The following is a 20,112-nucleotide window of genomic DNA, read 5'->3' on the forward strand; positions in this document are numbered from 1 at the left end:
AGACACATTCTGTCATGGCCTAGAAATAATATTCCTTCTGAATAATGTCAACTAATTTTGATTTTACTTTAATCCTGAGAATTATAAATACAATCCTGAAAATTTACAAGACAATAATGATCAAATTGCCAGTATTTTCCTATGTGGGGGTGTGGTAATAAAAAAAATAAAAAGACCTAGGAAGAAAAATGCCTAACCAGGCAGTGGTGGTGCATTCCTTTAATCCCAGCACTTGAGAGGCAGAGGCAGGTGGATCTCTGAGTTTGAGGCCAGCCTGGTCTACAGAATGAGTTCCAGGACAGCTAGGGATACAAAGAGAAACTCTATCTCAAAAAATAAAAACAACAAAAAAAAGAAAAATATATCTAAGATTGACTATAAAAATGTAAAACAAAAGTATGTTTTTAAAGTTTAAAACCTATTTGGTGAAAAAAATCATCCTTAGCACATAAGGATAGCATCCCATACAAAATAAGGTAAAAAATGAAATGAGAAAAATAGATGATAATACTCCCAAAAAGGCAATATACATTTTTACGCTATTCTATTACCAAAGATGATTCAAAATAGTAACAATGTGGCCAGAGCTATCATCAGGAGATTCTGAGAGAAGAAATTTGGCAATATATATTTTTTTATTTATGGTTTCTAAAAATTAATTAACTTTGGATTTTTGAGAAATGTTTGTAACCAAGGATGGCCTTGAACTCATGGCAAGTCTCCTGCCTCCACCTCTTAACTGCTGAGATTACAGACAAAAGACACCATGCCCATCTTATCTATGATTTTGACATTTAATTCAGTAACTCTATTTCTGGGTCCCCTCCCCCAATCTAAATATGAGGAAAAGTAAAAATGTTTCATGTAATATTATATGATGGTCATCAAATCTTTCAAAGACCTACAAAATATGGCATTTAAAATGTTTTGTTAACATAGGGCTTTTTGTGAAAATGAGACACATCTGCTCCTGGCAGCACCAATTTACTTCAGAGATAATGGGCATTGAAGAAACTCCTTATGGAGTTTGCTTTCAGTGTGGCAAGGTTAGCCATTTGGGCAAGAAGCTGCTCTTTCCTGGACTGACTGACAGTATGTGGTATACTGGACATACAGGACCCACAGGGAAGTGACCACTGAACTTTGCCAAAACAAGGTTGGTGTTGTCCTTTAGGGTTTCTGCTTCACAGAAGAAACTGCCAGACATTCTGCAGGACACAGAGGAAAGTGACTGATGAACTTTGCCAATATAGGTGGGATAGTTTTTCAAATTTCTTGCTTCATTGAAAAGTCTGCCAGATACTATGGGCCTGTAGGCTGAAGATGGATGCCCCAACACTGCAGAAGAACGTTGGGTGACTGTCCAGGCAGTCAGATGTCTTTGTCATTTCTAGAGTTTTTGGAAGTTGTTTGCAATGCACTTTTTGCTTACTTTAATAATATTATATCCTCTGGGGCCTTTGATGGAGTTGAAGACTAGATAGTTATAGTTACAGTTTTCCTTAGTTACGATAGAGAGTAAATTAGGTATAAAATTTTGGATTTACTAAGGTAGATTATCGAGTATTTTCTTTAAATGTACCAGACATAAATTAATTGGAATTCAGTACATTGTGAATGTAATCATTACTTAATAATTGTTCTTACTGTATAGAGTCTTACTATGTTAAAGTTAAAGCCTTTCATTTTTGTTTAGAAAAAAAAGAGGAGGAAATGTTGGGGAATATTATTTTAAGGTGTGTTACTTTTGTTTATGTTGCATTTGTTTAACTCTGTGCAGCTGTATTGTGTTACTTTGCCTGTCTAAAACACCTGATGGTCTAATAAAGAACCGAACAGCCAATAGCAAGGCAGAAGAAAGGATAGCCAAGGCTGGCAGGCAGAGAGAATAAATAGAAGGAGAAATCTGGGAGAAAAAAGTAGAAGGAAGTAGCCAGAGAAGGAGGAGGATATCAGGGGCCAGACACCCAACTACACAGCAAGCTATGGAGTAAGGAATATGAAAGGTACACAGAAATAGAGAAAGATAAAAGCCCAGAGGCCAAAGGCAGACAGGCTAATTTTAGTTAAGGAAAGCTGGCTAGAAATAAGCCAAGATAAGGCCAGGAATTTATAATTAAGTATAAACCTCCATGTGTGATTTATTTGAGAGCCGGGTGGTGGGCCCCATCTCACTGTAACCTTGGCTAGCCAGGATGTTCTCTAAGAGATCCCTCTGCCTCTGCCTTCCAGTGCTCCCAAGTGCTGGATTAAAGGTGTGTGGCACCATGTCCAGTTATAATGCAACTTTTTAAACTGGAAACAACCTAAATAAACAAATGTTTAATTTATCACAGATTAAGAAAAGGCCTGGAAAATCAATACCATACACATCCTTGGGAACATACAAAAATTTTGTGTTCAAAGAAATGTTTACACTTATTATGGTAAAGAAACCTCTAACAAGTGTATACCACGTATCTAAAATGCACATATACACTGAAAGGATGTGGAAATAGTGAGGATTCTTCCCATCCAAACTCAAGAACTGGAAACAATCTGAAAAGCAAGGGATGAATCAGCACACAGAGCCTGTTGGAGCAAACGCATTGCAGATGACTCACATTCTCTCCTCTCCCCAATATATTTGTGTTGCTAATGCAATGGAAAAGGACTACTTTTATATAAGAACAATTCCTCTCTTCATATTTGGGAGACGGGGCCTTATTGATAGTTACTACTAATAGTAGAGTGCTTCTTAATACATGAAAAGATGTATGCACAACGTAGTACTACTACTCAGCACACCATGATTAACTACAATGACCAGAATGTCATCAGGAAAGAGCTGGCCTTTTAACAGACTGTAAGCTATTGAAAATGATCTTGACTCTATATTTGCTCTATAGTCTGGGAAAACCTCCAGGATAGGCTAAGAAAAGGACAGAACTGAGGGCATCGTTCAGAAGCACACCACTGGCCTAGTGTGAGCAGCACGTGTAATCCGTGGGGTGAGGAGGAGAGCACCAGGAGACAACAGCACCCAGAGCACAGCAAGTGTGCAGTGAGGGACGATACAGTGTGGAAGCTGCGTCCCCAGAAGGGCTATGCTCAGGTGGATGGGATCTTTAAGAGACCAGATTTATACAAAGTAATTAGGTCATGGGAGTATTACCCTTGGAAGGAATTAACCCTGGTCTCCCACAGAGAGTTCTTGAGATGCTGTGTTGTTTCTACAAAACCAGGCCTAGACCAAGCATGATTCCATACAACTGTAATCCCAGCTACAAGAAAGAATGAGGCAGGAGGATCATGAGTTCAGAGCAGCCTGGGCAACTGGGCAAGGCTCATTCTCAAAGCAAAATAAAGGGGTGGAATACAGCTCAGCAGTCAAGAGCTTCTGTAACATAGAAAACAGACCTTATATTCAGGGGTGCCCATGGATCAGGTCTGACCCCCAAACCCTTATGACTTCTTGTCTCACCATGATCACCATCACGGAGGGCTTCCATCATCTGTAAGACCAAAGAACTGCAGCTGCCCAATCTTGGGCTTCCAATCTCTATACTATGAGCTAAATAAACCTTTCTTCTTTGTAAGTACTCAGCTTCAGCTATTTTGTGACATGACAGGAAAAATATATAACCTTTTACTTAAAAAAAAATACAGGGATAAATAAAACATTTAAAGGAATGCGTTCTCTGAGGGTAGGGCTGTGCAGTAGAACTCTCAACCACGCCAGCAAAGTTCTACAGTCTATTCTATGAGGTCAATGACTATTTCTGAAGTAGAACTTAAAATGTCACTCAGGTGACTGAAGAGCAAATGCTTATTTAGTTCTAATGAATTTAAATTTTAAAAGCAACATGTGCTGGTGGTTTTCTTACTGAAAAATAGCTAATAGGAAAGGGAAAAGAACTCAGGTCAGTAGTGGACGCTAACCTCTACTGCACCTAACTGTTTACAGACCTGACATCAGAAACTGTGATTTGGGGGGAATGAATTTTTTAAAGCAAGTCCTATACATCAGGAGAAATTAAACAAATGAGGTAAATAATATTCAGTTGGTGACAAAAACATAAAGTAGCCAGCTCAAATAACTTTAAAACACAACTTGTAGGGTGGAAGGCAAGGACTCACCCCCAAGGTTGTCCTCTGAGCCACACACACACACGCACACAATACAGTAAATACACACACACACACACACACACGTGCACGCACACGTGCACCACAGTAAATACACGCACGCACTCGCACGCGCACACACACACACACACATGCACACACGCACGCACGCACACAACACAGTAAATACACACACACGTGCATGCACACACGCGCACCACAGTAAATACACACACACACACACACACACACACACACACACACACACACACACCCCACAGTAAACACACAGTAAAATGTTTCAAATATGACAAAAGCAAATAACAAAATTGTTAAAGGCTGGTCTAGGTGGTCTTCGTTGGTACTCTCACTCTCGGACTAATACGTGTGTACCAGGGACAGAGCAAGTGGGCAGCTGTTGCACTACTTAGGCACTGGAATTTTCAATATGGAAAAAACAAATATCTTCTTAGATGAGCTCCAATGTTCTTTTTTTTTTTTTTTCAAGACAGAGTTTCTCTGTGTAGCCCTGGCTGTCCTGGAACTCCCTCTGCCTCTGAGTACTGGTATTAAAGGTGTGTGCCAGCCACCATTGCCCAGCTGAGCCCTAACATTCTTAAGCCCCAAATCTGAGTCAGAAGCATCAATATAAATGTATGGTGGCTTTTATCTCTTAATTTTTTTCAAAGAGAAAAAGAACATTTTTATATCTATGTCCACTGCGAGATCCTAGAAACAAGAAACAAACGAGGCACACCCACACATCGAATCTAAATATCACTTCCTCGTAAAATGTCTGACACCATGTCTGAAGGTGGAGATGTGTAAGATTAACTGAAGAACCCAGAGGTTTGGTTATTTCAGAAAGCAAGGAAGCAATGAGATGATGCTGAGAGACTCTGAAAAGGGCTTATGTGCCAACTCGAAGAAGCTCTTAGTGTCAAAGACTGAACACTTTCATCATTTATAGGGATTGCATAAGCACGGGATTAAAACGGGAAATATACTTAAGTCCACAAATTAATGAGATGCTAAATGAATCTCCAACTAATGACTTTTGCAAGATACTCCAGGGGGACCGTGTACCTGGCCTGTGCTGCCAAGGCTGTATCTCAAAATAACAAGAGACAAAACACTTCTTTATAGAATTATTTTCAGCAAATAGTGGAAAAGAAAACATTAAAATGCAAGATTAGAAGTCTGTCCATTTACAACCACTAATAAAGCAAGGGAACAAAGCCATGGTCATTAATGGTGGGACTACCATAGGAACAGGCACCTCCTGTGAGGACACGACTCTGCAGTAGTGTGTCCTCCTGCCCCAGGATTAAATCTGAACCTGGTCAAGCCTCCAAATAGAATGCAATCTACAGGAAATGCAGCTTCTTCCTGAACAAACTGCAAGAACAAGCTGTGCTCAAGAGGTTGTCTGTGTATTGAGTCTAAAGAAACATCCTGTGCATGCCATTGCTATGGTACCCAAACAACTCTTAGAAGAGAAGAGAAGACAATTGAGCCAACTTAAACACAGACTGAGCATTACATGTTAAGGAATTACTGTGGCTTTGGGTGAAATGCAATTGTGCAGTTTGTATTTGTTATGAATCTTTGCCTTTTAAAGATATTTGTTCAAATACTTCAAAATAAAAATTAAGTGATCTCTGAGGTTTGCTTCAAAATATCCCAGAGAAGGATGCAGATGAAATATCACCAAGAGCTGGCAACTGTATGGATGAGGTGATGAAGAACATCTTCATTATCCTGCTACCACTGCTTCTCTGAATGGATAGGGAGACAGAGAGAGAGGAAGAGAGAACCTTGGGGTCCAATGCAGGGCCTTGCACATGCTAAGTACATACTCTACCACTGAGCTATATCTCCACTGAAAACTTAATTAATACATCTTAGCCTGATGTATTAGTGTCTGCCTATCTCAGACTGTTAAGAATTCACTAATGGATCTGAAATCAATAGTTCTAATGGCTATTGATATAAAGTACTAATATACAGAAAAACAAAATGCTAATCAAGTCTGGAGCGAGGACTCAGTCAGAAAGAGGACCTGCGATCCAAGTATGACGATCTGAGTTTGGATCCTGGCACATTTAAAAAGCTGGTTTCAGTGGCACATATCAGTTATCCCAGTGTTTGCCTCTCTAATTGGCTAACATGAGGCAAACTAAAGTTTTATTCAATAGCCAGCTTTATTCAGAGCATCAGACAATTTATACCCTGAGGGAATAAGAGTCACATAAGTGTACAATCACAAGAACAAGCTGCATGTGGCAAAAACATTTTTCCATAGAGGCATATAAACAAATAACAACAGCAAATTGTAATGAATAATCTGAAGTAAACTCACTGTCTGCTATACCTGGGAGGAGCATGAAAACACGTTCCAAGAACAATTCTGTGTTTTGAAGAAACTGAGATACAAGAAAGTCTCTTGTCTTGTTTTCTTGGAGTTTTATCATAAGCACTTAGAATTCTCCTCCAATGGCTCCATTCTTGGACCATTCTGACATCCCAACAGGGGAGCTGAGGAGACAGGATGATCCCTGAGGCTTACTGGGCAGACAGCATAGCCAAACTGATGAGCTCCAGGTTCTCACACAGTAAGGTAACAAGCAACTGAGGAAGACACCGTGTCAACCTCTGGTCCCTACATGTACATATACACGTATACACACCAAAAATAAATAAATACCAGACTGGTTTGTCCCCTCTGCCATCCATACAGTGGTACTATTAATAGCAAGTACTAGAGAAATGATTTGAGGATAAATGGGATAATTCAGCAACTATCACGCAATTAATTACATTCCATTTGAATGTTAATAATGTTATCGTTGATTATGTAAGATAAGATGTATTGTTTTCATTTGCATACCGGAAGTAGCTCTCTGACCTCATCCATCTAGACATCAAGCTGTTGCTGGCTTGGCAAGGGGAGGAATACACAAAACAGCACTCTCCTCTCCTCCCAAGAACTTACAGTTAAAGCACATGGAATTCCTACACCCGATTATCCAGCTCCCACTCCCCACAACAAGTATTTTAAAGGTTTAAACTTTTATGATTAGTCTCCCTTCATCTATGGACAATAGGGTCCATAAGTATTAAATGGAAGATTCCAGAAATAAACAACACACAACTTCTAAATTGCACACTGTTCATAGCATCACAATAATGTCTCACGGCATTCCACTGTCCAGCGTGGGATGTGAATTATCTATCCACCCAGAGTACGCACACTGCATATTCTACCTGACCATTACTCATGTAATAGTCAGCCTGGTTAACAGGTCAGCTCCACTGAATCACAATGCTTATGTTTAGGCAACCTGTTGCCTGCAAGATGTAGGACACTCAGCTATTCCTCCAGCACCATGTCTGCCTGCACGCCACCACCACGCTCCCTGCCATGATGATAATGGACTGAACCTCTGAACTGTAAGCTGCTACCACAATTGAATGTTTCCTATATAAGAGCTGCTGTTGTTATGGAGTCTCTTCACAGCAATAACAACCCTAAGCCTTCAAGAAGCATTCTCTTTTCTACCTGACACCCAAATGTGTAAACACCCAACGTACCAGCCACATTGGCTTCCTTCCCTTTATCTTTACTGTCCCCTTGGGTCATCTCTAAGTCTGACTTTCAGAGTCCAATATCCCCTCTTCCTATTGGACAGGTCATTTCAAATTCACATACCTTCATCCCACCTGACTCCTATTTTTCCTGACCTCATTAGGGGGACTCCTCTCTATTAAATGACCCAAGTTACAAATCTAAGATTATTCTGGATCCTTCTCTCTTCACATCCCTAAGTCATCTACAAAACCTGACAGTTTAACCTCCAAATACTGTACTGTAGCTCTCCCGGCTTCTCACCATCTGTACTGCTCCTGCCCAAGTCTGAGTCGCCATCTTCTCGCAGCTGGACCGCTGCACTCACTGCTGATAACCTGTTTTCATCCCACAGCTAATTCTTCACGTGGCAGCCAGAAACAGCAACCGAGAGCAGAGATTAGACAGCAGGGCTTCCTGGCTCAGTCCACCTCAATGACTTCCTAAAGCCATCAGACTCCTGAAGTTCAAACCTACCCACGACTTAGCACGCTGCTTCCTGCCCCAGCCTTCGCATGCCCCTGCTCTCTTCTCTTTCCCACGCTAAAGGCTCCTGTGCTCCCCACCTGCCAAACCTGGTACTCACTCCATTCTCCACCTAGAACTTCCCAACAGTGGCTCCCTCACCCTGGGCTCAGCACAAAGGCCACCTTCTCAAAAACACTTCGGACTGAATTTGATTACAGCGAGCCCAGTCGCTTTACTCTGTTCATCTGTTTTACTGTCTGTATAGGCCTTTTAGCACTGGAAATACTCTTCTATTTACTGTCAGAAATTCTCATGGGCTTATTTTAAATAACTGAGAGATCTAGTGAGACTTTAGGCAAAGTAAAGTTCATCTGCATTTATATCTATAATTTGTACTTTACTAATATTGTTGGTTTAGAGACAGGGTCTCAGGTAGCCCGGGCTGGTCAGCAAGTCACCATGCAGCTGAAGATGGCCTTGGTCCCTACTGCTGCCTCCCAAGCAATGGGATTACAAGTGTGAGACACCACAGCTGGCTTAGAAATATTGTAAAATGAATTGAATTACCTCTCTTTTAAAAAAAAATGTGTAACTTAAAGAAACATAGCAACAAAATGACTCCTAATGCCATTCTGACAGACTCATAGAACAGGGTCTCAGTCAGGCATCATCAGAGAAGCTTCTTCCTGCAGGAGATGGGAACAAATACAGAGACCCACAGCCACCAGACAATATACAGAGAGAGAGAGAGAGAGAGAGAGAGAGAGAGAGAGAGAGAGAGAGAGAGAGAGAGAGAGAGTTAGTTCTCGGAACGTTCTTTTCTAAATGAGATGTCTCTATCAGACGCCCCCTACCCCTCCCCACCCCACCTCCTTCCCCACCCACAGCTCAGGGAACACTGTGGAAGAGGAAGCAGAAAGATTTGAAGAGCTAGAGGGATGGAGAACAACAATGAAACAAGGCCTTCTAAACACAGCAGGACCACATATGAACTCGCAGAGACGGTGGCAACATGCACAGGCTGGAATAGTTCTGGGCCTGATGGGGTCCCCACTGAGAGGGTAAGTGAACACAGCCCCCATCCCTAATTCAGAAACTGTCTCCAACTGGTAACTGCTCTCGCAAGGAAAAATTAGTTCTCCCACAGAGTTTCACTGGGTATACAAACCACTCTTGAGGGCAGTTCCCATGCCCAGCAGTAAACGACCAACAGAAAAGAAACTCGGTGGCATCTCTGGAGGTCCTCTGTCTCATAATGCTTTGCTGGGGCTTTTGGTTTCTGTTTGTTTACCTTACGGGTCTTTTGTGTATATCTTATGTTTTTCTCCAGTTTTGTGTTTTAAGGGCTTTCTGTGTGTGTGTGTGTGTGTGTGTGTGTGTGTGTGTGTGTGTGTGTCTCCGCATCTGTACGTCTTTCTTGTGCTTTTCCTATGGCTCTTTTTCTCTGCTTGTTTTGTCTATTCTCGTTTGATTTTGTTTACTTTATTATTATTATTAGATGCCTATTTGTTTTCTAATAAGTGAGAGAGAGAGAAAGGGTGTGGGTTTGGATGGAAAGGGAGAAGGAGAGGATAGAAAAGGGTTGGAGGAGGGGAAAACATAATCAGAATATATTGTATGAAGAAAATCTATTTTCCATTAAAGAAAAAAAAAGATGTGTAACTTACAGAATCCTGGAGATTAATGTTCCATGTGTAGGTTTCCTACTCATTTAAACTAGTCGTTGTGACCAGGAGTGAATCAGTTATCAGTTTCTCCTGAGGGGTGGAATGCTTTATGTATTTCATCAGATAAAAAGTTAACTATTTAAAAGCAGTGTGTGTGAGTGTTGCTAATTAAATCTCTAAGAATAGTTATTTTCCTTAAAATGGCCAAGAACACTACTACAGCAATGTCAGGAAACTATCAATTCCAAAACATTTCACTTTTTATCCAAAAGTAAATTTCTTTAACAAGAATCCCCAAGAATACAGGTGATACCTAACTGGTCAGGACTCCTCCAGGGCTGGAAATCCTTCTTTATCCCCAGGTTCTCATAGATGGTAAAGTGAGCTGAGATCCACAGAGATCACTGTGTACACACAGCGATCACACGGCTCAGATGAGTCTAGGAACAAAGTGTATAAAACCAAAGCCTTGTTAATTCCCCAACAAAACCCTGTGCTGGGTTTCTGTGTATGAAACATCGCTTCCTGGTTACCTCTGCTGCTGGCAGGCAACAGGACAAGAAAACTAAGAGAAACTAAGAGCAAGAACTGAAATTAAGGAGCTCTGTTTCCTCAAGAAGGAAAAAAAGTATGGAATGATAAGATGAAGGTAAAGAACCACAGTGCTGCTTTCAAGCAACAGCTGCAAATTCTATAGAGACCATTAAAAGATTAAAAAAAAGAAAATTCATATTTCCTCACTCTATTTACATGCTTCTGCATATTTCTACAAAAAAACTTATTTTATTTGCATAATATCTTCTCTCCCTTAAATATCAAAATATATTTGTTTAAAACTTTGAAATACTAAAAATTTTTAAACTATGTTGTATTTTAAAGTATGGTTTTAGTATGATCAGTCAGACCACAGCAAATGCTAACCTTCACATCTCTGGCACAATCAGCTTCTTTAAAGAAAATGAAAATAGCCAAATGAAAGCAGAACTGTAGTATGTATCCCCAAAGCTTAGTCAATCAAATGAAAATACCACAGAATGTTCTTTCATCCATCCATAAGACACTTGTTCAGCACCCACCAAATGTCAGACATTGAAGGTTGAATAAGTTACAAATAAGAAATGAGTAAGATAACTCATTTCCTCACATGAACAAACTCTGCGCCAAGAAGAGGAGAAATAATACAACCGAATACAGCTGCTGGCGGTAAAGGAAGGAGAGGTAGTGAAATGAGAGGCAGGATTAGTGCCAGAAGGGAGCCAGGAGGAGTCCAGAGGAGGCAACGCTCGCTTTCTGTTCTCGGGCATTACTAGAGGTTAAGCACAGCATAATCTGGGGGAGGGGGGGACTGGATGGGCAGTGGTAAATTCGGTTATTAAAAGCATACAGTTGGTGAAGAAGGGCTTCTTCCAATACAAGCAGCAGCACCTGTCAAAATAAACGGTTTAGCAAGGGCTGGGCATGGTGGCCATGCCTTTAAACCCAGAACCCAGAATGCAGCCTGGTCCCTATATCAAGTCAGCTAGGCCTAATAACAAAAACATGCAAATAGTTACTTCAGATTGCAAGTAATTACTAAGCGTGTGAAATGTAGCTCAGTGAAACTGAGATATGTGGTCATCAGAATATGTACGTGGGACGTCTGTTTACTGCTGCACCTCTCACAACAGCAATGATGGGGATCAGCCTAGAAGTCCACCAGCAGGTGACGTTATAAAGAAACTAAGGTAGATGTACACAATGGAAATGTATTCACCTGTAAAAATGATAGTGCAGGAAAATGGATGGAACTGAAGATTGTTCAGTGTCATTTAAATATGTCAGACTCGGAAAGACAAATACCTCATGTTATCTCATGTGTGGAATCTAGGTATAAATTTATATATGAGAATGGAGGAACAGGTCTAAAGGAAGTAAGGAGGAAAAAAGACAGGGTAATGAAAGTCATTTTCACTGTATAGTAACCAATAACTTTTACACACATAATACATGAGCTTTGGAAAATTTAATACACACACGAAAAGCCAAAAAAACTAATAATCTTTTCAATATTGGTTATATGTTGAAATGATATTTTGGATTATTCAGTAACCATATATTAAAATTAACGTTATCTGCTTATATTTTTGTATGCTTATTGCAAAATAAATATGCTTCACATTATACTAATATTGGACAATTTGGTTTGAAATGAATACACTGGCTGTGAGCATCAGTAAGTAATGAGTGAGGCTGGATTGGGTGGAAGCTACAATCACAGGAAGAATTCTTATGGAAACAAAGGATTCTCAGGAATGTTAAAGCACTCAGACATGACCTTTACAAAGGTCCATCTCAACCCAAGAAATGAAGGTTTGATCTACAGGAGCATAATTAGAGATACGGGGCTTCAAACTGATGTCAGAGATACTGACCAAGTCAAATAAACTAGAGTTGATGATGGATTAAATGTGGTCTATGAGAAGAACCCGAATTTCAAAGTTTTTGACTTGTAAAACTGGATGCAAATGATACCATCCAGCTGCATGGGGTTTGTCAGTTACCAGACATACTGAGTTTGGGGTGCCCATGGGCAGGTTAATCTGAGTGGAAATATCTAAGGTTGCCTACATAGGAGTTGGAGAGATGCAAAACTGGGGGTGTGCTAATAAGTTATAGATGGTAGGAGCCAACAGGAAGGATGGAGTTGGCCAAGAAGGATGGAGTGAAAAGAAATAATTGAAGATTAATTTGTGGTGGGCAGAATAAGGTGTCCGGACTCCAGGGTTGACAACAGAAAGGAGGACCAGGAGGGGACTGCTTGAGTCTTCTAGCAAGTCTTAAGGAATTAGTTCTGTGACCTTAAAGAGATACAGCTGTGGGAATATCTCTTCTCCAAGGGCCTCAACTGATTTTTGACATCTGAGTGACAGTTTATCAACTTAAAGACTGCAAGCAAACTAGCCTTTCCTGTCATACATTTGAATAAACACATTAATCAATGTGCAACAATTCACAGGGCAAAATATTGTAAATGATAATATAAAACTGGAGTGCAGAATGAGAATAGAAAGAATACAAATTAATGAGCATGGGCAAAACAAAACCTCCATTTACCTTTTTCCTCGATGCCTGTTATTTATTTAGTTAGTTAGTTTTATTTATTTATTTATAATATGTGTATGGGTGTTTTATCTATTTTTTTTATTTATCAATATGTGTATGGGTGTTTTGCCTGAACCTATGTCTGTACACCGTGTGCATTCCCGATGCCCAAGGAGGCCAGAAGAGAGCGTTGGATTCCCTGGGACTGGAGTTACAAACAGTTGTGAGCAGTCACGTAGCTGCTGGGAATCAAACCTGTGTCCTCTGGAAGCGTAGTCAGTGTTCTCAACTGCTGAACTAAATGATGACTTCTGATCCCAAAGACATCTAATCCTGAACGCACAGGTTGGGCATAAACATGTATGTACTCTGCTTGGGCGATGAGCTTAGACCCTCAAATTTCGGGGTGGAGATGAGCAGACAGGGGCTGGTCCATGACAGAAAAGACACAAAATCAATCCTAAAAGAAAATCTACTTCCATAAAACTTCCCTCCACACTACCCAAACATAGGTACAAAAATACCTCCATAAAATGAATCCTCACAACGAATCTGCTATTCACTGCACTCCCTCACCGGGAAAAAAAAAAAAAAAAAAAAATCCTGCCGCTAGATAGATGCCATTACTTTTCAAGCCCACGAAGTGAGTAAGAGTTTACATTCAGGTGAACTGGACCGGCCCTTCAAACCGAGAAACACTGTCCCCTTGTTCACCCCGCGCGAAGCAAAGCGTCTGTACCCACCCCAACGCAGCCATGTCAACAGGTAGGTTTGGCTAACTACTTTTATTCGTCACATTCCATCCCTCAAGGATATATTAAAAGGAATTCATAGCCTGGGCCAAAGTGCCTTTCCCGTTTAATGACAGTGTCATAATAATACCCTGTCCCAGGGCCTGTGAAAGGCTCCACGCCCACCCATCCGGATCGCCACCAGCCTCCAGAGGTGTCTTTCTGGTTAACTTCGCCCTTCTCTGGATCTGCCTGTACCGCACTTTCCTCCTGCTTTGGGGGCTGACAAACCCCACGCTCCTAACTTTCTCCCGCTCCGCCCCAGGGCCGCATCAGCCGCCCCGCCCCGCATCACCCCCATCGCGTCCATGCCCCGGCCGCAGACCTCCTCTCTCGGCCGCGGCCCGCCCCTTACCCTCCAAGTTGACGCCTCCCGCTCCTGCCTAGATCACCGGCCCGATCCCCGAGCCCGACCGACAGCTACGGCCTGAGGCGAGGAGTACCGGGACGCTGCCGGCGGCGGCTTCGGGGACTTTGAAATCCCTCACTCTAAGGGACCGCGGCAGTGGGCGGCGGCTCGGCGGCCTCGGCTCCCGGGCAACGGAGCGGAGGCCCAGCTTCCACCGCGGGAGGACCGGTCTCCGCCTCCCCGAGTTCCCATTGGCTGCTGGCTCCACACGGCCATCCCTATTGGCTAGTGTGACACCGGAAGACGGGATGGCCAGGCGAGAGGCATCAGCCATTGGTCGGCCGCTGAGGCGGGGCTGCGACCCGCGAGGACAGTTGGTGCGCCAAGCCCGGTGCCCAAGGCGGACCGAAAGGATGCCAACCTTCCCGAGGAGGGACCCCGTCTCTGGACAGGGTCGGTGAAACTAGCTGCTGGACAGAATCCTTGGAAGCTGCCTGATTTCTTTCTGGATATGTTGGGTTTCATTATGAAGAAATCATAATGTACTTTCCGGGCTCCGCTGAAATTGACCTGTAGGAGGGCGTGAACTTGACACGTGAATGATGCTCCTGCCTCGGGGTCTGGGCCTTCATGGGCACATCTTGAATATAGTTTGAGCGTGATTTTTGGGTTCTGGAGCGAATTTGGGGATAAAGAGGAATCGGAACACATTTGCACATGATTTATTTTTTAAAAGGAATATTCCGAAGTGCATGCCAATGGGCTAAGGGCGGCTGGATGGCTAATATTCTTTTAAAAGTTGACAGTGCACATTAAACAGCATTAATTGCAGTAGGCAAAGAAGCTAAAAAGAAAACAATCTTTTTCACTAGGGCTTTGAAGCTCTCTGACCTTGTCATCCAGATGGTTTAAGACTACCCAGTTCCTGATTTAAGACTGTTAGTGCCTAGATCTCTGGATTTCAGCCTCCGTGTGCAGAGAATCGAATTCTTGGACACAAATATGTTCTGATCCATTGCCCATTAGAGATTATCATTCTCATTTCTCGCCTCACTTCGTTTTTCCACTTGTGCACTGTTTCAAAACTTTTGCTGACATATTTTCCTTCAAGTAACAGATGAACCTGCCTAAATATTGTAAATGGAATTTTCTGTAGTTACAGTGTATCATAGGCGATAGCAGTTGTCCTTTAGTGAAAATGAGGAGTCCCTCAAACTGCATTGAAATACTTCATATCACTTAGTTAAATCTGGTACTCCTCAGTCAAAATAGCTCACCCTTATTATTGACAGAGTTAATAGAAAGTAGTTTAACAGGCATGGGTGGACTACTTTCAAAGAAGGATGCTGGGGGAAAGTTGAGAAATACGCCATTTCCCTGGCCACCTGCCTTCCACCATCTCCAGAGGAGGACTGTGGCACTCAGGGACAGCTAACACTGTGACTAACTGAGCACTCAGAATGTCCTAGGCTGTAACATCCTGTTCTGTTTCAACGCTTGACTTAGATATTGTTAGCCATCATTTATACTCCAGAAGAGATATTCAGGGAGTAGTAAGTGGTGAGGTAAGGATAGAATCACAATACCATTAAATTCCAAATTTAGCATCTTTGGAGTGTTTCTCTAACAAGGTAATTGAGCAGTATCTAAAAATTCAGAAATCCCCCAAACAAAAAGATCTAATTGTGTGTAACATTTTCAGTACCCTTATTACAGCATGCAGTGTTCATCGTTGTGGTCCTCAGAACTGTTGATTATTACACTGTATAAAGGATGAATTGTTGAAGACTCCATGACGTTTTTGAGTGATGTACTGTGTTACTGGAAAAAAGAAACTGAGCCACTTAGATATTCACTAGTAACTTTCTTTCAAATTGGAGGGTGAATTATTGATAGCATCTGAATTTTGTAGAATTTATTTCAATGAGGGGGTGGACTTTGCATCTGTGTTCAGTTTTTTTTAAAAAAGCCTACATCAAAAGTTGAATTTCACTCATATATTTTTATAGACCAATCTGGTGGGCTTCTTTTTAAATTTAAGAAAAGCACATAATCCTAAATTCTCCAGTCTGAAAAACCAGAAAATTCAACTAATTTTTTTTCATCCTTTGATACATCTCAATTCAGAATAACCACCTGTCTTAAGTATTCACAGTTCATGCCGGTCATAGTACCTCACGGGTCAGCACATGCTCAGACTGTTTACGCAGAGGTGTAAAGGGAAGCAAGGATGGGTAGCCGGCTTCTGAAAAGGAAAATGATGCTGGACCAGAAGCCTACATCCTCAATCCCAAATCTGACTTTGCCTCTTATTAGCTGTGTGGCAGTTACAAAGTTCTCTTTAAAGCTTAGTATCTTTTTGTTTGTTTGTCTGTTTTTCGGTTTTGTTCTGGTTTTTTGTTTGCTTGTTTTGTTTTTAGGAAAGCAAATCACAGCATCACTTGCCACCGCTCTCTTCTGAAATGAAAGCCGTGTATTTGAAACTCAGGAAGCAGATTTCCACAAGGAACTGCTTTCTATGAAAGGGCGTGATGCAGCGCATGGCAGGGAGGGCTGGGTACGCGTGGACTGGACTTCTATACACTTGTTTCCCTCTCCTCTCCCCTCCTCTTCCCCTCCCCTCCCTCACCCTCCCCTCCTCTCCCCCTCCCTTCCCCTCCTCCCCTCCTCTTCCCCTCCCCTCCCTCACCCTCCCCTCCTCTCCCCCTCCCTTCCCCTCCTCCCCTCCTCTTCCCCTCCCCTCCCTCACCCTCCCCTCCTCTCCCCCTCCCTTCCCTCCTCCCCTCCTCTCCCCCTCCCCTCTTCTCCCCTCCCCCTCTCCTCCCCTCCCCTCCTCTTCTCCCCCCTCCCCTCCCCTCCCTCTTCCCCCCTCCCCTCCCCTTTCCCTGCCCCCTCTCACCTTCTAAGGGGGTTCTAATGAAATTGCTTAGCTTATCTGAAAATCCTCGGGGGAAAAAAAACATATCTAAGGTCCTTCTCATTTTAAACAGATCTGTGGTTACATGGATACAACCTCATTTGTCTCTTTGAGCCAGGATTGGTATTTAATCAAGAATGAGAAAGTACTGTAAGTTCAGTACTCTCCATAGACTGGTACATTGGTGTTTTTGATCCACGTTTATAGTTTCATAGCATCGTCAGATTTTTACAAATGAAAATGAACAGATAAATTCAGCCATTCAAATGGTTTCTAATGTTGTCTTTCCGGCGGTACTAGGCCTTTGTCTTCAAACAATATCTTGTACAGAATTCTAAATCTGAAATCAGGACTGCCCTGCTTGGTCTGGGAATCAATCTCATTCTCTCTGTGTGTCTGTCTCTCTGTCTGTCTCTCTCTGCCTCTCTCCCTACCCCACCGTGTGTGTGTGTGTGTGTGTGTGTGTGTGTGTGTGTGTGTGTGTGTGTTTACTTTTGCCAGTTTGGTTTGTATTTTGAGACAGAATCTCACTAGGAAGTCCAGGCTGGCCTCTAACTGGCGGTGATCTCCCTTTTTGGCCTCCTGAGTGCTGGAATTCCAGGCCTTCCTTGTAAAAGCAGGCCTTCCTTATAAAAGCAGGCCTTCCTTGCCCTACAAAACTGAAATGGGAAAAGGTGGAGCCCCTAGCAATTCAGCATCTCCCCAAAATGGTGGCCCTCAAGAATTCTCTCAATTACTTGGCAAACCAAGGTGCAACAATTAAATGCAAAGGCAGCTCCAACCCAACCATCGTCACCTCAGTGACGTGGTCCAATCCACCGGCAGCGCGTGCGAGAACCAGAATGGGCTCAGCACCCAGCAGGGAACGTGGTACTGGCTCCCCAAGGCGCATTGCTGCCCTGGCAGTAACTGACCTCACACTGGTCCCAGATCAGACACGGTGACGATATTCGCGCCACAAAAACCAGAAAATTGCCACAAATCGGAGTTTTTCCCAGAGCCTAGTTAGCCCTTATCAGCACACCTCTTAATCCAGGGATCCCAGAGTCCGCTCCTTCTACTCCCGCAGCAACCTGAGGAAGGACGCGCTGCATTTTGATAGAAAACAAAATTTTAAGTTAATAAATAAATAAATAAATAAATAAATAAATAAATAAATAAATAAATAAATAAACCCCAGTGGAGCTGTGCTGCTCATGAATTAGAACTTACTCTCCTCTCCCCCCAAAAGCAGTTTTTTCCAGGGGTATATGCCATTTCCTAGTGTCCAGTGGGTGATCGATCCCTGATACATGTCATTTCTTAAAGCAGAGTGTTATTTTGAGGATTAATTTTTAACAACATGCAATCCACTCAAGGAAAAGCTCTAGGAATTAATTTTTAAATATTTGAGATCACACACGTTTCAAGTAATTCAAAGCTAAAGCCCGAGCATTAAATTAAGGAGTGATTGTCGAAAGTGCCGCCTGCGGAGCAAGCGGTCCGATCTACCTTCTCTCGGTCTCCCCCGGGTTCTATTTGTGGTTCAGAAGGTGACTGAAAGGACGGTGAACACAATGCCGAGGTCGCCACGGCCGCGAGTCTCCCCGGATTTAAGCCTCCCACCTGAACCTCTGGGTCGTCTGAGCCGTGACGGTGACTCTGCCTCCTCCTCCTCCTCCCTCCATCGCTGCGGCTCTTTGTGTCGCAGCGTCTCGCTGGGCTCAGGGCCTGGCCATGCCTGTGATGCCGGATAATCAGCCGCCCTGCCCATCCGTGGGGATGGAAGAGAAACTAGCAGCCTTGCAGTCATATGGACTTGAACCCATTAAAATGATGCATGATTTATTTCCCAGGTGATTTCCAACCAAGGCTTTCAGATGAGTGAAATCTGGGAATAACCTAAAATTTTCCTCCTTTCCTTCTGTTTAACTGTGGGCCTTTTTCAGCACCTGAAATTTTTATCTTGCTAATTAAAACAGTAGGAAAGCAATTTTGGAAATAAGATTCCATAGGAAAACAAACTGTAAAAGACACTTTCAGTTCTCTCATACCTAAGTAACTGTTGATCAGTGACCTACATCATAGAATGAAAAAATGTGCCCAGACTGTAAGGATGCTTGTGGAGAAGTGTTGCCCCAAACACTGGCCCTTTAACAACAGTAGTTCTTGAAGTGTTGTTGTTGTTGTTGTTGTTGTTGTTTACTGGTCTGCAAATGCAGTGTTTAATAACTGGCTTCTGATCTTTCTCTGTCCAAAGGGAAAACTTCAGCCTAGGTCCTCCTCAGTCCGCTGTTAACACTTTTTAGTATTGTTTCGTGTTTGTTAGGTTTGGTTATTGGTGATGGTGGTGGTGGTGGTGGTGGTGGTGTGTGTGGAGTGTGTGTACTTGAGGCATTCTCTACTTCAGGCTAACCTTGAATTCCCTGGTAGCTGACAATGACCTTGAACTTCTGGTCTTCGCGCCTTTACTAATCATGTGCTGAGATTATAGGCCTGTGCCACCACCCTAATGATGCAAGGCTAGGCATGGAACCCAGGGCCTCAGGCATGCTAGGCGAGAACTTTGTCCACTGAGCCACATCCCAGACATTTGCTAATACAGTGTTACTGGAAAACATCAAAGAGTGGGCAGGCTTTTTGTACAAAACTTTGCAAGCAGTGGTCTTAAGTAAAGCATTTCCATTCTGTCAGCATCCACTTATTAGTGACTGACTACCCAGGAATCAAAGAAGTGGGTTGTGATATCTCTCCCAGGAAAAAAATTTCTACGTGCCTTGTCCCAACCTGGAATACCACAATTAGTAACTGGGACAAAGACGAGGTAGATCACAACACTGTGACATTAATCCAACATAGTTAGGGAAACTAAATTTTTTACCCCTATAATACCAATTAAACAATACAAACAGTGGGGAAAATTATCCATCTTCAAAGTAGCTCAGGCTTCCCCTTCCCACCTGCTGAGGAGAATGTTGGCTGGGATGTTCTCACCTTGCTTCCTTGAAATTGTAACTATTACCCTCAAATAAACCATAGATAATTAGGACTCACCACCTTCCGCGGACTACCAACAGGTAACAAGTCCCACCCTGGAAAATGCCTCTCCTCAGTTTCAGCAGAAG

At 42.5% G+C, this 20,112-nt stretch overlaps 1 protein-coding gene across 3 annotated transcripts in view; it reads right to left on the reverse strand.

Annotated features, from left to right (window-relative positions):
* Window positions 1-18,630, reverse strand: part of Lca5 (lebercilin LCA5) — a 52,488-nt gene extending 33,858 nt beyond the window's left edge. Inside the window, exons 1-2 of one of the 3 annotated variants that reach the window (XM_059268301.1) lie at window positions 18,500-18,630; window positions 18,033-18,096 (exon numbers count right to left, since the gene is read on the reverse strand). The gene's annotated coding sequence lies outside the window, so the exon portion shown is untranslated. Of the gene's footprint in view, window positions 1-3,463; window positions 3,705-14,097; window positions 14,301-18,032; window positions 18,097-18,499 lie in introns of those variants that run through there. The other 2 variants (XM_059268299.1, XM_059268300.1) reach the window with 2 other exon arrangements.
* Between the last annotated feature and the right edge of the window lie 1,482 nt (window positions 18,631-20,112).

The sequence above is a fragment of the Peromyscus eremicus genome, chromosome 7 (assembly GCF_949786415.1).
Source record: "Peromyscus eremicus chromosome 7, PerEre_H2_v1, whole genome shotgun sequence".
Lineage (NCBI taxonomy): Eukaryota > Metazoa > Chordata > Mammalia > Rodentia > Cricetidae > Peromyscus > Peromyscus eremicus.